Genomic DNA, 17,121 nt, shown 5'->3' with positions numbered 1-17,121 from the left:
CTGGATTTCATTTAAGGGCTAACCACCGCTAAGGCAGCATCTCTTTCTGGAGATTGTTCTTTTGTGGAGTTCTGGTGGCAGATCTCAATGATTTCCATCTTGACTGAAGGCCTCAGAGTTGGTGAGTTTTTCCCATAGATACCCTCTGGCTATCTATTTACAACTATTCTTGTATTATTCTAACTATACATAACATTTCTTGTATTGTTCCAACTATACATTTGGCAAGCCAGGTAGTGTAGCTGTAGCTATAATATCCTTCCTTTGGAGTATGTATAAATGGATCAAGGGGGAGAAAGTTACCCCCTTAGGGAAGATGCTCCCTGGACAAATTCCAGGATTTATGGGGTCCCCTTACTTTCAAATTGCCACTATTATTGAACAATGGGGCCCATTACAAGTGGTGGACAATGTTTCCCCATTCTAGCAGAATATTTTGAAGGTCTGTACAAGGATGTTTTGACCACAAAGGAGAGATGACTGGCTGCATCTACAGTAGTGTGGCCTCTATTAACTGCCTTAAATCAGGCAGAAATCAGGTCAAATACTATTGAGCATGAGAATCAATTATTAAAAGACCAGATTGAACAACTTGAGCATGAGCTTAGTATATTAACAGGGAAGAGACTGTTACTGCATTCCCCAAAGCTGCAGTTCTGCAGTATTTCGATGACAGCCAGGTATCTGAAACAACAGATCTGGTTAAAGAAGAAGATGAAATCACTAAAGCAGATTTAGAAGAGCCTCCTAGGATGGACTCATTACAACTCTGTCCTATTATAACACAAAAAAAGTACAAGATTGACCAGCGGGGGTGCCTCCTGATCAATGGCCCCCTGCCGAAACACACTTTCATGTGACGGCCTGTCCATACATGGCCACAGAATTAATGGATTTGGTACAAGTTTCTGTCAAAGACCCAGGGAAAGTGTACCAACTTGGTTATTATGCTTATGGGACTCGGGTGCAGAAAGCGTAACAGTCTTAATTCATCCTTTCCTTCAGAAGCTTCTGCAGCTCATCTGCAGCCTTCCACTACCATTAACTTCCCACATTGTGACAGGACCCACAAGTGAACAAGGCATATTTCTTCTCATTTTCTGGCAGTTACATGGAGTGGAGCTACTTCAGCATGTGCCACCTCATCTTCTGGCAATATTCTGAAATCTTTGCCTTTTGGTCAGTTCATAATCATTTCTCAGATTCCTGGATGACTGAGATTACCTATTCCCTAAGCCTGTTGCATGATCAGTGCAACTCATTCACTCCATGTAGCATCAATTACAAGATGTGTGGAGGGGACCCTTGCTTTGAACATTCAGTACAGGCAGTCAGAGTGCCAAGAGAAGCATACAATATACAAACACACATCTAAGCAAATGCTGAAATCATATACACATCATTAAGCATATATAAGGGCCTAACCTTGTCAACCTACATTTTGGAGTTACAATACATGCAGTGAGGCAAAATGATGCGTTGTGATAATGACATTGAAAGCAATTTGAGTTTACATAAATATTAATAGAGTTGATGAAGAAGCCTGTAAAGTGAACTCCATAAATAGGAAGCTGCCCATGTCATCCCTGAAACCTTGCCCACAATTAGCTACCAGTGAAAGCAATGATGTGTTCAATCTTGTTCATTGTCTAAGGGGTGTGAAAGTGCCAAAATGGCTTTAATAGGAATGAGCACTAGACCTTTGAAACATCACATGGGGCACTTTCTGAAAAGGAGGAAACAGTAAGAGCATCCTAATCAAATCCCTGATGAAAACAAGAAAACCAAAACCAAAACCAAACCTTTCAGTTCAGAGGAAGTATTGGATAGCACTGATTATGCTCTTCTGGGGAGTTCCCAAACAAAATCCAAAAATTACAGCAAAACAGTTATGTTCAGTCAACCTAGCATTGCCAGATCTAACTCCCTGTTCATTTCCCCTAATAAAATAATAATAATAATAAAAAAAAAGAAACAAAACCAAAGAGCTAAAAATAACTCCTTCCCACTCTATTTTCAGTGTTTCAGCCATTGATTCTTACATTCTCTAACAATTCCCTTTTGCCCTTGTGGATTCAGTACTTATGTGAGAGTCTACTGGAAATCAGCAAGGCAAAGCAATTTGTCATATTCCTCTACCATAAAAGAATGTCACACACTGTCTCATGAGCTCCCTGTATCTTTTGTGCAGTCTGCCACATATGGCCCACCAGGAAAATCTAGAGCCCCTTCTCTGGCAACATTTGGCATCAGCAATGCAAAGTAAAAAGAAGCAGAAGCAGAGTTATAGTCATGCTCCAAGATGGTGAAAAGTCTGTGTTCACAGCAGGTCAAATTGTCAGCTGGCTGAAATATTTCAGTGCTAATCAGGCAACTTCTTCAATTGATGGCATGGAAAATGCCTATGGAACAAGTCACAAAGCAAAAATTGGCATATACAGTCTACAGTACATCAAATAAGACTCAGCAGCACCTCCAGCTCAGCTTACATACACACATATATATACATATGTATATACACACACATACACATACTCAGCAATACCTTTCCACAATGCAGTGACCCAGATGAGTTTTATATATCAATGAGCAAAGAAGCATGACACATTTTTGACCTTGACTAACAGAGAGAAACAGTTTTGCACACTTAAAACCCAAGGGAGTTTTCCAATTAAGAGTGACAAACATGGCTAGTAAGCTGAGCCATGGCTCTTGCTGCAAGCTGTATGGCAGGGAGTATTTTTAATCACTTCCCAGTGATTTGCAGGAGCAGCAACATTTCTACCCTCTAGATGGGATAGGCTTTGCTATAGCAGGCTGACACAGCTTTGGTTGGTCTCAAAACGCCGTATGAAATATTAATTCAAATTCCCACCTGGCACAGATCCATCCAGCTACGTCCAGCTCCTAATTTTACCCTGCTCTTATTCTGGGTCTGTTTTGTTTTCCTCAATTTATGACTGCATTATGGCTGTATTTTCCCCAGTGTGGTCTACACTGACCAGGACTGCTGCCTGGAATGCGGTTGGGAGGAAGGCTGGGTGTGTTATTCTTTGGTCTTTTTACTCTTTCCCATAGTAAAATATCACATCTGAAACAGGAAAGAAACTGGAAACCTCAGAGCCACTGTGGGATTTGAATTAAGTTATCTATTCGGTATGGAAGTCCTGTTCCAGCATGGGATCTTAAACAGAAAGCAGCTAATGATACATGTATTATTAATCTGACCAGGGCTTCAAGTACTGTTTTTAGCATAGAACACCATACTAATAGGGGAAACTTTTGCATTAACAACGTGAAAAGGGCATCTTCTTAGAAATACAAACAAATCAGAAAATACCACTGTGTATCTTTCACAATTACAAACATGAATAACAGTTATTATACCTCTAGTCTTTAGAATTAGACACAATACCATAAATAAGGTGAAAAGATTTATTATACACACATAAAAACCATCTGCAAAGGCCATTAGCCTAGTCTGGACTCCCATTCACATTGCTTTAGATTTAATATTCTGGAATGAAAGTTTTTGAAACAAAATAACAACCAAAGAAACCTAAATCAGCACTTTTCAACTCACTGAGAGGTGCTTAAAAGGCACGCTTTAGTTCTCATCTAAAAGATTTAGGGAGTTCCTTCTGATGGAGAGAAATAACCTACAGTGAAAAGAAAAGCCTTAATTCTTCAGTTGACAATAGCCAAGGTTCAGTCATGAAAATAAGTTTCATTATTTTGGTCTTCTCTTCAGTAAGGGCAGAAATGTCATTCATCTTGCATCTGAATTGCTAAATATTATTGTTTGATTTCCCAGTCATCCCTAAGTTCAATCCAAATTGCCTTCAGGCTTTATAACTCTCACTGGACAGATAATTTAGAAGGCTACTGCTGATGGGCTTCCAACACTCCTGTGTTTGAAGCATCTGACTTGAATGTATCCCTGGACTGAAATGGTATGGGGCTTCACCTTGAGGAGCTTCAAGGGTATTTCCTTCTTTTCATGAACACAAGGTTGTTGTGTCCAGCATTCCAGTGGTTGTGCTCAGTGGCAACCTGTATATGTACTCCACATATAAAACCATTTCTGATGGTGATCTTTTCTGATCACCTCCACTCCTGATATATATAATAAACAAGTAAAACAGTAAAATGATTTTTAACCAATAAATTACCTTTGGCGCTATGGTCCCAGATACATGTGTATGCATTTGTAGGCAGAATTACACCTGTTCTGATTTACATGTCTAAGAACTTCCTAAATGTAGGTAAAGTACTGCTAAAAACAACAGCAGATCTGTATTTTATTGTTGTAGGATGTATAGTATGAGTCTGTAAGCTGTGTAATCAGCTGAGGGTAAAAAAAGAATACATTTCCACAAGAGTGACGAGATAAAATGAAGAGAGATACATTAAAAACACTGCACAAAGCTATTTGTACACATAGCATTTATGGAAGGGTGTGTTTGCTTGCATGTGTATATCCATAAATTCCTAAAAATGTAGGAATTACTAATATTGTCCTTTGGCCTAATTATCATTCTCATTCAGTAATACTACTGCAGTAGTGCCTCAGCATTAATGATAAGTGCCAAAAATCACCTTCTAGATGCATGAAAATAAGTCACTCTCTCATCCATTGTAACATCAGTAAGCACAACCCCTACAATAGTATCTTATTAGACAGCAATATATCCTACTACAGGAGATACTAAGAGTTCTGCATCCTTTATTACACCTTAATTACAAAATTTGTTCTCCTTGTGTACTGCCTTAATGTGGTTGCCTGATTTCTGCTGGTTTCCTTTCTACCTGCTGCCCAGCCCACGGCTGTGCTGCAGACAGTGGCTTCAGCATTGAAGCACCAAGCATGGGGCACATTGGTTTCTCCGCAGGGCTTGGATGGCTGGAGCACAGAATGCAGGTAACAACAGCCAGCAGTGAGAGAAAACTCCATTATGCATTCCTTTCCTTCCATCCGATCTGCTCAGCACTTCCTCTGGTTTTTGAAGAACAATTTTTAGAAAGAATTTAATGATAGGGTTAGCTGTGTCAGACAGATGGCTTCAAATTACAGTTATTAGAATTCCAGCCTAACAATCTGCACTTTAATAATTAATCATTGAAGAGCTCTTATTTTAAGCTTCTCTTGGAAGCAGCTTTCTCTGCTGTGTGTAACTGGGGAGAGGATTGACAAATTCAATGAATCTTTGCCCACGTTTTCTCCTCTTAGCAAAGCACAGGGACATCTTTCTAACCAATGTCTTGCAGCTGCAGGAATGTTCTTTGCACTGCAAGAACAAAGATGCCTGAAATAGTGAATTACTGTAATTCAGTCAGTACCCTAAGAACTGCAGACATCATCCACTACACACACACATGCATTCTACAAGGCCCTTTTTAAAAAACTTTTTATTTAGGAAGCAAAAAGTTTTTGTTTTCAGGGGTGCAACATCCCCTGTCACAGTGTAAAGGCAATAGCTGTAATTTACACTCACTGCAGATCTGACTTCAGGTATCTTCTTGGCTGAATTTGAATACTTCATGTTTTCTAGCAAGACAAATACCAATGGAAATGCTTGAGCAAGGGCAAGCCACCAGAGACCTCAGATGACAAGCCTGCATCTCCACAGCCTTGTTGCAAGGAGCAAGAAGCCAGTCTGGAGTTCTGCTCTGTGGATGCAGCTGTGGGATTGTTTTGGTAGCAGGTGCTGCCTCCTACAGTTCTATCATTTATTCTGTTGCCCAATAGCCATTCTCACAGTTTTCCAGCTGTTTCTATGGATAAATGCCCTCACAGACACACATCATACATATTATTCAGATCTTCCTTTAGGGTCTTGATTTATTTTTTTGAGATATGAATTCCAAATTTGAATTCTGATCTTGATTTAACCTATTTTGCATCCACTCTGAACTTTGAAACTCAATTTGAAAACACTTCACATGTTTGAGTAGCTATTATAGCATTTACATGTGAAAACCATACACTGCTTTGGCCCTCTACTTTATTGAAAGTGTAATTTTCATGGGCACTTACCCTTTGGACCATTCAGCTACTTGACTTTCAGCTTGGCCTCCAAGTGTGCACAAGCTGTGAAGATGAACAGAGTAGGTTAATTAAACCAAGTCCTTAATATTTGCATGGACTTTAGAAGATGTACCCTGGTTCATGAGTAGCACTTACTGAATTCTTTTTAGCCTTTTCTTCCTTCTTCATATGGGGAAGGACTGTTTAGTCAGTCATTGTCTTAACAGCAAGACAGCCACCAGAGCTTTCAAGGATGCACTTTCTGTGGCACTCTATTTGGTCTTTTAAATTGTTTTCTTTAAGATGCATTTTCCCGGCATCCTAAAAATGCATAATTACTCTCTAAAAGGGGAAACAGAACCCCATTTGTTTATCAAAGGGGCTGGAACAAACTCCCAAAAAGCCATTCTTGAATAAATAAGTACAGATGTTAAGTGCAATTAGGAAGGGAAAAAGTCTGAATCTTTATCTTCTTACCTGAGAGACTGATCATTGTCAAAGCTTTTATGCTTTCTTGCAGAACTCCTTTGTACAGAAGAACAAGACTATAGCTCCCTCACAGCCACTTTAATCTGTAATATCAGTAATATATGTCACAATGTTTCCACGCCCCGGAAAGCCTACAGATAGAGTAAAGTTAACCTTAGTCTCTGCTGTCTCCTTTCTCTTGAACTAGCAAAATGGCTTCACTGACCTCACATCAGATGAATGAGGTTAGTGCCACAGAAGGTGAAAAAGAGCAGAGATCCCACAGAGTAGGTGAGATGTGCTTCTTGAACTGGGGAGCTCAGAACTGGAAGCAGTACTCCAGATGTAGCCTCACCAGGAAAAAAAAGAAAGGGGTGAGAACCTCCCTCAGTCTGCTGGCCACATCCTTTTCAATGCATCCCAGGATGCCACTGACCTTTTAAGCCACATAGGAACATCTCCTTGGGATTTTTTATGTACAAGACAATTATTCCCTCATCAATTCAATGCTACTTACAGGTTGTTTGTTTGTTTGATTGTTTTTTATTCACCTGACCAAGGATAGGGTTAGAATATTTGTCCTTAAATCATATACCAAATTGTAAACTCAGTGCTGATCTCCCTGTTTGCAAATAAGTAGTCAGTGGTAAGACAGTCATCCGATTTGCCTTGGACATCTACCTCAAGATGAGATGAATCATACTCCCCAAATCCTATTTCTTCCCACTGACTTTTTAAGCCAGACAGCAGAATGCAGAGTAACTCATTGTGTGTGAGAGCAAAATCCAGAGCAGTTTGTTCTGTGTGCATAACTACTAGAAGACTGGATTGCTGTCAGTATTGGAAACAGTGCTGGACAGCTTCGTGCACATCAGCACCCTTTTGGAGTCACCTAGGGAGCAGCCAAAGCCATACTGCCTGATTTTCATGTCGTACAAGTACTAGCTGATTTCAGAAAGGTTACTTGCATAATAACATCTTTAAATGAAGTTACATGATTTAAAGTCACTTTTCATTGTCTCAGATGCTGCTGTGAAGCTGAAAGGAGGGCAATATACTTCTATTATATGCTGCTTTTCCTTCTTGATTTAAAGTTCTAAGGCACCATCATAAGGAAAAAAAAAAAAGAAAAAAAAAACCAGCCTTTTTTCCTCACAAGCTAGAGCTAGTCTGTGCTAGTGCGCAGTAGTCTACCTTAGAGCACAAGATAAAAGCTGAGCAGGAGTTCAGCAATAAGGTTCCCCTTCTTTAATACAGTCCCAAGCTTACCCATAAATTAATGTCCTAAAGTGACTGAGCTACCCCATCTGAGGATTGCCCCTAGGGTTGATCATAGGGCTGAGTCATTTTTTCAGGTTAGCACACTTAACAAAGAAACCACGATCAGAGCACTGAGTAGCCAATAACCAGGGCCACAATCTTACCAGCCTACAAATCTGAGACTGTGCTGGTGCCTGCAGGACTTCACTGTGAGCCTATGGGATCCAATTGCACCCACAAAGCTACCAAGGCTGCAGTAGAACTTGCTTGTCTCTCAGCTTAGGAAAGGTTTCCTATTTTCAGTTGTATAAATAAGAGTTAATGAGGTATTGTGGAGAAAATATAATTAACAATAATATTAATTATTGCAAACCAAGTGTTTTTGTTGTTTTTTTTTTTCCTGAACGAGTAGTGTTAAAGTCAAGAAGAAGCAAGTGATAATGTGAAGTATTTGCTTAAAAAAAGAAAAACAACAAAAAACAGCAATGCAGTTGCTCTTTCTAGGGAGATTTTCTGCTACTTTTCCTTTTTCCTGAACAATATCCCATAGTCTACCAAAAGCTGGTCTTTATTTATTCGAGGAATTGGCTATGACCTCTATCAAGTAACTCTGAAGTGATAAATGGGAATGTATTTTGTACATTGATTTGTTATTATATGATACGCTAACTTCTGAAGCTAATAAAGCAAAGTGGCCCAGTAACTACTTCCATCAGGAAATAAATAAATAAATAAATAAGAAGACTCTGGCTTTGTGTTGGTTTGTTTTCTAATAGATTTATGTGGAAGACCACGTATTTTGCAGTATTGCCAAACCTAAGTGTTTACATATCATGTTCTTATTCTTAAAATGACTTGGCTTTATCAAATAGGAACTATATGGGGCTATTTTTTAATATCTTAGCCTTTAGGCTATCGTTGAGTTTTGATCTTAATTTTGACAATGAAGATTAAAAGAAAACTTATGGTTCAAATAAAAGCTGAAACTGTGATATTAACATGCTGTTCTCAGCATTAGGAATTCCAACACAAGTATGGAAGACATCTACCCTTGGGAAAAGGATTACAAATTCTAGAGAGCCTAAGTCTGCTTGATGTCATAGTTTGATAAGAAGGCATAATGGTGTTATTTAGACAACATGAAGAGACATTGTGGAATAAGTGACTAAACATTAGATGGGGTCAGCTAGTGGGAAAAGCAGGTCTTTGCCCAGACAGAAGAGAGAAGCTGAAGATGTAACACAAATGTGTTGTACTGCAAGGAAAGGAAAGCAGTGGTGCCTGCTGAAGAGACAGTAATGACATTACACTGCATCCATCTTGCAGTCGGCATAAGATTCTGTCTCAGAAAAAAAAACAAACAAACATCACAACACTTTGCATCTGGGCTTTAGACAGTAAGTCAAGGAAATTTACTGTCAGTGAAGCATAAATATTTTTCCACAGCAACATAATCAAACAAATAAATGTTCATCACTAGACAACATTCCTGTAGTATGAAATTCAAATTCTAGAATAGGAATGGGGAAAAAAAAAATCTCATAGACGATGACACACAGATTGAATCAGAAGAACCTCCCCCATGTGGAAACATGAATCCTGTGATGGAAGCTGGCATCTGGTCAGTCTGCTTCAGTTACACTTGCACACCAAAACAGTGAAATAGAGTTCACACGATTTTCTATCACAAATCAATCCCCTTAGTTTAGTATGAGACTTGCCAGAGGAAGATACAAAAACAGCGGCTGCTAGAAATCTGAGGAACAGCAATGAGAAGTCTGCTGCTAACAAAGATAGGAATGGGAATACGTGTTAAATATTCTCCTTGCTGTATTATTTTAATTTTATTTCCATCATACCAATGAAAGCAGGGATGCCTTTTAGCTATATAAATCACTATTTTTTTTTCCTATTTTCTGATGTCAGAAGTGTCTTTGGCAACTAAAACTAAAACTGCATCACAGTATTAACTTTTAAAGCTTTTTTTCTTTAACTCCTAATTTTACTTTATAAATAAGGCTGGTCTGCCGGAATTTGTCTGTGTTCTTCTACTTTGAAAATGACTTACAACAAATATATATAATACAATACATGAATTTGAAGTGCAAATATGATAGGAAAAAGGTTGTTTTTACATTCAGCCAAGATTGTAGTGCCATTTTTTTTTAAACCGACAGCTACAGATGATTGCCTGCCCATGAGTTTGTTCACCTTCCTAATTCTACCAGGGGATTTAAATGCAGATATTACCAGTTCTTCTAACAAAAGCTTTTAGAAACAAGCTTAAAGCAAAAGTCAGAACACATTTTGAGGTATGTGACATCTCTCCAACAAAAAACCTCAATATGGTAGCTGTGCAGTTACACAGAGAATTAAAGACTGTTTGAGCAATATGTCACTGAAGTGATTAGTGATTATAATGATATAATGTGATGGAAAGTACCATGGTAATAGAAGGATGGCAAAATCTTTAACCCACAGCAAATGAGGATGAGCCCAAATACAACAGCCAGGGACACAGAAACAAAGGAAATGATCCCTTCCAGTCACTCAGGTGCACTGCATGCACCTGAGCTCCCCTGGGTTGGCCCAGCTTTCCCATCAGGTGCTCAATCACTGGTTCAAGCCATGACTGAGCATTTCCTCTACAGAGGTCACTGAATCATAGAATCATAGAATGGCCTGGGTTGAAAAGGACTACAATGATAATCTAGTTTTAACCCCCCTGCTATGTGCAGGGTCACCAACCACCAGACCAGGCTGCCCAGAGTCACATCCAGCCTGGCCTTGAATGCCTCGAGGGATGGGGCATCCACAACCTTCTTAAGCAACCTATTCCAGGGCGTTACCACCCTCTGAGTGAAAAACTTCCTCCCAATATCTAAACTAAACCTTCCACGTCTCAGATTAAAACCATTCCCCCTTGTCCTATTACTGTCTGCCCTCATAAACAGCTGTTCCCCCTCCTGTTTATGTGCTCCCTTCCAGTTTTGGAAGGCCACATCCAATACTGATTAATTAATATTTTCAGAAATATTTTCTGGCCTTACAGAAACTAATATTTTGCTTTCTTTTCTCATTAGTGTGCTTGTCAGCAGATGTTTTAATTGTATCATTCATTGTGCTCCTCTGTTCTGCCCTAGTGTCATGGTTTTGTAATTTTGTAATTTTGCTATCAGTATTCCACATCATAACATCATGTAAAGTATGGATACTTCTATTGAATGTGCAGTCCACAGAAGAAGACTACATATCCCAGAGAACAACAGGGTTAATGATAAGTCACGGGACCAGGACGCTGTATAATCTCGTTTCCAGGCTGGAGTGCCCTCCTTCTTCTCTCGAACTTCTCGGAGAGTGGGAAGCGTTCCAGCCGTGTCACCTAGAGTTCACAGTAGGCCTCTCGGTTTTCGGGGACTCTCTCTCTCTCTGTTTCGTTCAATTTGTTAGCCTCAATTATATTATATTGTGTTATCTTGTATTTCGGTATCATATTTAGTAAAATAAGTTTTTCCTCCTTAGATTGTCGCTGTTTTATCCCACTCCCTTTTTCCCCTCCTTTCCGGGCCCCGGGGGGGGGCCCACGGGGTGGCTTCCCCTGTCACGGGCATAGGTAAATCTAAGTAACCCGTGACACCTAGTGAGGCCTCATCTGGAGTAGTGTGTATAAGTGTGGGGCCCCCAACACATGAAAGATGTGGAGGTTTTGGTGATGGTCCACAAGAGGGCAACAATGATGATCCAAGGGCTGAAGATGAAGATAAATGAAGGAAGTGGGCTTGTCCAGCCTGAAAAAGAGAAGGCTGCAGGGGGATCTCATTACAGCCTTCCAATGTTTAAAAGGAGATTATAAACATAAACAACTTTTTGGATAGATAGTGATAGGACAAATAGGAATGGTTTTAAACTAAGGGAAGGAATATTTGGATTAGATGTTGGGGGAAGTATTTTAATGAGAGAGTGGCAAGGTGCTGGATCACGGGAAAGATAGTATAAACTGATACTGTTAGCTGATAGCATCAAAAGAAAGGAATTAATAGGTTCAATTTTATTCAACACATAACACGTTTCCCTATTAAAAATGCAGCAAATTTATAAAACATCTCATAATATGCAGTATAGCATGAGAAGACTAGTTTTAATTGGTAGGTACTGTTAATTATTCCCATCCCATTAATAACAATGGATTTTTTTTTGGTAGAAAATTAGAAATCAAATTGAAAAGTAATTACTTCATTAAATTTAGTGATTATATGTTATAGCCATCTCAATCTTCGTTAACATGAATGACAAGCAACTTTTCTTATTCATTGTGCTCTGTGAATTTTGAAAGTTCAGCTTTCCTATTTAATCTTAAAACAAGATTGAAGAGTTACAGTAGATACACTTCCTGAGTCAAGTAGGTAGAGGGCCTTGGAAATCAGAAAGGAATGTCTGTACTGTAACCACAGAAACCAGAAGTAAGTTATGTAAATGCTGACTTCATTGAAACTGTTAAAGGAGATCCTTTACTTTAAGGATATCCTCTCAGTTAAAAAAGACATATCTCTTTCCTAGTATTTCCACTTTCCCCCTGGACTCATAGCAGGGGAGGGGAGTGGAAAGAAAGATTAAAAAAAAAAACCAAAAACCACCTTGTTAGATCTTGTGAGGACTCCTCAGAGGAGGTACCATTGCAAATTCCCAGCTGAAATCTTCTTGCATCCCTTTAGGGATACCTGCACCTGCTGCTTCCCTAAATTATGTCTGTAGTATATCTGTATACTAATGCATGCAACATGGGAAATAAACAGGAAGAATTAGAGATCTGAGTGAGGTCACAAGGCCATGTTCTCATTGCAGTCACTGAGATGTTGTGGGACAGCTCATGTCTAGAATGCTGTCATGGATGGTCATGTGCTTTTTAGGAAAGACCTAAGTTCTCCATAGAAACCTATGGACGTGGATCTGGAGCCAGAAGAAGAGCCAATGGAAGTGGATCCACCTCCATCAGGGCAGAAACATCATCAGCTCATCACTCTCAGTCAGTGTGGGAGGAGATACAGACCCAGACTCCAGCCTTACCATGACAGGGGAAAAGGGTTCTGTTCATCTCACTCCACAGAGCTGCCTCAGTGCCAGCGCTGAACCTCCCTAGCCAGGAGAGCCCATATTCCAGGATCACCCTGGAGGCTCAAATGGGAGGTTCATTTCCTGGAATTACTTTTAACAGCCAAGGGTCCTGTGTACCCATTCTTCTTTTCACTACCTCCCTCCCTCACCAAGATCTGTCATCTCTTCACCAAGAGGAAGAAGGGAGGGCTGGGATTGGCATCTTCTGAGCTGCTGCACTGGGGCAACATGAGCAGTCAAGCAGAGGTGCCAGTCCCACATTGCAGCATGGACAACTCACAGCTAGACAAAAGGAAAAGTCTGTCATAATGAAGGTGCTCAGGCATGGAAGCAATGCCCATTGAGGCTAGGGAGTTCAAATTTCCCTACTGTATTCAAACTTAACTGAGCTTGGCTGAATGTGACACCTCTCCTAATGAAGAAAGGCTGTGAAAATTTGAAGCTTGATGATCTTTGAGGTCCCTTCCAACTCATGCCATCCTATGATTCTATGAGAATTAAGCCTGGAAAAGGCTGTGGGAATTCATTATTGCAGCCTTTTGACACATAAAGGAGGCTTATAAGAGATGGAAATCAAAGACTTTTCCTCAGGGTCTGTGGTGATTGGATAAGGGGCAATGATTTAAATTGAAGGAGGGTATGTTTATGGTACATGTAAGGAAGAAATCCATTATGAGGGTGGTGAGACAGCTGCACAGGCTGCTCAGAGAAGCTATGGATGCTCCATCACTAGAAGCATTCTAGGTCAGGTTGAGTGCAGCTTTGGAGCAACCTCATCAACTGAAATGTTCCCCTATCAGTGCCAAAGGGGGATTAGATGATTTTAGAACTATAAACACAAACTATTCTGAATCTAACCCGAAGAATTTACAAGCAGTCCTCTAAAGATATGGTCTGCTCAGTGACCTTCTCACAAACAGCAGGAGCCAAAGGGAGAACAGAAAAGACTTATGGTGCAGCTGAGAGGGAACACCTGCTCCCATAGGACCCAAGGAAACAGTTAGACTTTAGGAAAAGATTCCTGCCACTGTTTATCAGTCTTCTGTGGGAGAAACTGGCCAAACAGATGATGTAGCAGTGAGGTGGTGAATGCTGCATTTCACCAATGATGACAATGACACATTCTGGAAGCCATGAAGATTTTTGCAAGTGCAGCATGCATGCTCTTGTTTGTCACTGGTGAAAATGTACCGCTAATGGCAGAGAATGTGCTGAAAAATAGAGTCTTATAGCTGAGAATTTGCTCTATTACATAGGGTTGTTGTGATCTTTGTAAGGGATTTAGTTTTTGTGGAAATAAATAGGAGGCATTACTTTCAAAGCAACCCATGTATATGTAGTCCGTGACAATTACCCTTTACTCAATGCAGCTCAGATAAGCCAAAAGGTTGGACAGCCATGATTTAACTTAATAACCAGCACTGAAAAAAAAATAGCTAAAGTTTTAGGTTGAGTTAAAAGTTAAAAATTTCATTCCATCACTAGAACAAGTATATGAAATCCATAATACATGCAGTCAAAAAAAGTTTCAAACTCAGGGACATGAAAACCAAACACTGGCTTCAGAAATGTGCCCTTCCCGCTTGCAAGTGAAAATCAAATCACTTAGACAGGTACCAAAGTTTGAAAATTTGTACATGTAATCCATAGGAATAATGAAAGGCTCAGCTGAAACTGCAAAGATCTAGCCTTATATATCCAGGGATGTCAGAAAGCCTGGTGTAAACCTGTCTCAACATTGTTTTTAGAACAATACCAGTGGGAGGTTTTTATGAACATTCATGAGCTCACATGCAGCATCTTTCCTAACACATCCAGAATTCTGATGGTCAAGAATTATGAATTTCATCACATTTAACTCATGTCTCTGTTGAGCTCAATTGTTAGAAAACAGAGGTTGCAAAGTGGCAAATAAATTAATAAATTAATAAAAATCCTCTAAGAAGTTAGAAATGCTGAATGGATCATCATCATAAAGCATTTTTAAAATTGCTACACAATTAAAGTTAATTTCACATTGTTACTATAATGAATACCTTATGAAAACTGAAGATGATGTACTTGGAGTCTTTATATTATGTGCCAGACTTTCAACTTAATTTGGGTAAGCACATTTTTCACTAATACTACGTTTGCTCGTTTAATGGAAAATCTGACTCGGTTTTCTACACAAGTATATTATTCTGTTTCTAAGCCCTACCTTACTAAATAATTTCTATCATTAGAAGGCATTAAAATCTCAATTTTAGAAAAATACATAGGAGATATTTAAAACACCAGCATGTTCCCACTTCAAACAGAGAAAGAAAAGCAGGAAAAAAAAAGGTGTATGATAGTAGAGTAGACCATCAGAGCAAAAAATCTTTCAGAGATGAGGCATATGAATCTGGCTAGCTGCCTAGCTTCCTGACAGTCTTTGTTAGGTGCTTGCTGAGAATTACTTGAATTTCAAATTGTTTTCTAAGCCAGTGAGTAGCAGGAGCTTCCTAACCGGCTTGTAATAAGTACAGAGGCTGAACACTGTGGAGCCATTTCTCCCTGCTTTTGGATTTCTTTGAAACTTGTAGAGACAAAGCAGTGGACCTGGAAATTGGAAAATTTAATTGAAAGTCCACATATATACAAAAAACAATTTGGTAATCTTCTGTACGTCAAAGCCTAAAAAAAGAAAGCAGAATGCTATTAGTCTCATATACTATGGGACCTGAAATCAGACTAAGTACCATAGTGTCAAAGAATTATAGAGTCACTCAGGTTAGAAAAAACCTTAAAGATCATAGAGTATAACCACAGCTTAACCATACTACCCTAACTCTAACAACCCTCTGCTAAATCATGTTCCTGAGCATCACATCCAAATGGTTTTCAAGCACATCTAGGGATGGTGACTCAACCACTTCCCTGGGGAGCCTATTCCACTGCTTAGCAACCCTTTCTGTAAAGACGTTTCTCCTAATATTCAATCTAAACTTACCCCGGTACAATTTGAGGCCATTTCCTCTTGTCCTGTTACCACTGAGAAGAGACCAATCTCACTCTCGCTATAAGTACCTTTCAGATAGTGGAAGAGAGCAATAAGGTCTCCCCTGAGCCTCCTTTTTCCCAGACTGAACAGCCCCAGTTCCTTCACTATCTCCTTGTAGGGCATATTCTCCAAGCCCTTCACAAGCCTCGTTGCCCTTGTTTGGACCTGCTCCAGCACCTCTTCCGTACTGAGGTGCCCAAAACTGAACACAGTACTCGAGGTGAGGCCTCACCAGTGCGGGGTACAGGGGCAGGATGACTTCCCTTGTCCTGCTCACCACACCATTCCTGGTACAAGCCAGGATGACTAAAGTATTGATCAAAAGTATCAAACCTCACCAGCTATTTTTACTTACCTATGGAGATACCTGTTAAATGCACTTCATTAGCACAATAAATGGAAATGCTAAATGCAGAAAGCCAACTGACCACAGGGCAGTCTCTTTTCTGTCCAGTGTTTTTCTGAGTGACATGACATTAGAAACTTAAAGGTCATCACTCAAAGATATATATTTTTTTTTCCCTTCCCAAGACATACCTTAGTGTCACAGTTTTAGTATAAGTTGGAGGACTTCATGAATTTAAGCCTTTGCCTTTACTTGTAGTTCTGAAAGTAAGGAATGAAAGCAGCCCATGGTAGAAAATGCCTACTGCTAAATTGCCATGCATTACCCAAAGCAAGAGGGAAATTATCTGAGGACTGTCATTGGCAAAAGGGAAGAAAAATTATGCTAAAACTGTAAAACCTGCTTCAGAGCTTAAATCACATTTTCGTTCTGCAGAAGACCTGCCTCTTCTCCACCACATTTTCCAAAGGAAACTAGAAGCAAGATGCATTTAACTGGATCACCAGTCTGGGGAACAGAGGACCACCACAGGTTAGAGAAAGAATCTCTTTGCCTTAGCAGAGCCAGAATTTTACATCTTCTCTCATCCAAATAAGAGGAGGAGACTGACTAATATAAATAATGTAAGTAAAACCTGTGTACTTTCATCTCCTGAAAACAGAAAGCAGATGTAATATTTTGTCATTAAACACAAACAGAGAACAAAACAAAACAACTGCAATTCATTTTAAGTAAACTTTTCTTAAATAATGAAACAACAGTATTCAACTAAGCTCACGATAGAAGTAACCATTACAACAATGCTCAATGAAAGAAACTCCTGTTTACAAATAGCAGCAGACTGATGTTCATCTGGTGCAATTCAGAGTTACTCCATTGATT

At 39.5% G+C, this 17,121-nt stretch overlaps 1 long non-coding RNA gene across 9 annotated transcripts in view; it reads right to left on the bottom strand.

The window, feature by feature from the left end:
• The window catches only part of LOC107321661, a 114,275-nt gene that overhangs the window by 19,148 nt on the left and 78,006 nt on the right, over window positions 1–17,121 (bottom strand). For 5 of the 9 annotated variants that reach the window (XR_004309151.1, XR_004309150.1, XR_004309149.1 and 2 more), the window contains one exon: window positions 6,038–6,091. The exons of 3 other annotated variants lie outside the window; for them this stretch is intronic. This is a non-coding gene — a long non-coding RNA (uncharacterized LOC107321661). Of the gene's footprint in view, window positions 1–6,037; window positions 6,092–6,505; window positions 6,601–17,121 lie in introns of all 9 variants that reach the window. One more of the 9 variants, XR_004309153.1, reaches the window with a different exon arrangement.

The sequence above is a fragment of the Coturnix japonica genome, chromosome 1 (assembly GCF_001577835.2).
Source record: "Coturnix japonica isolate 7356 chromosome 1, Coturnix japonica 2.1, whole genome shotgun sequence".
NCBI classification, from domain to species: Eukaryota; Metazoa; Chordata; class Aves; order Galliformes; family Phasianidae; genus Coturnix; species Coturnix japonica.
The sequence above is the reverse complement of the archived record's forward strand: the minus strand, read 5'-3'. Positions and strand labels throughout refer to the sequence as shown.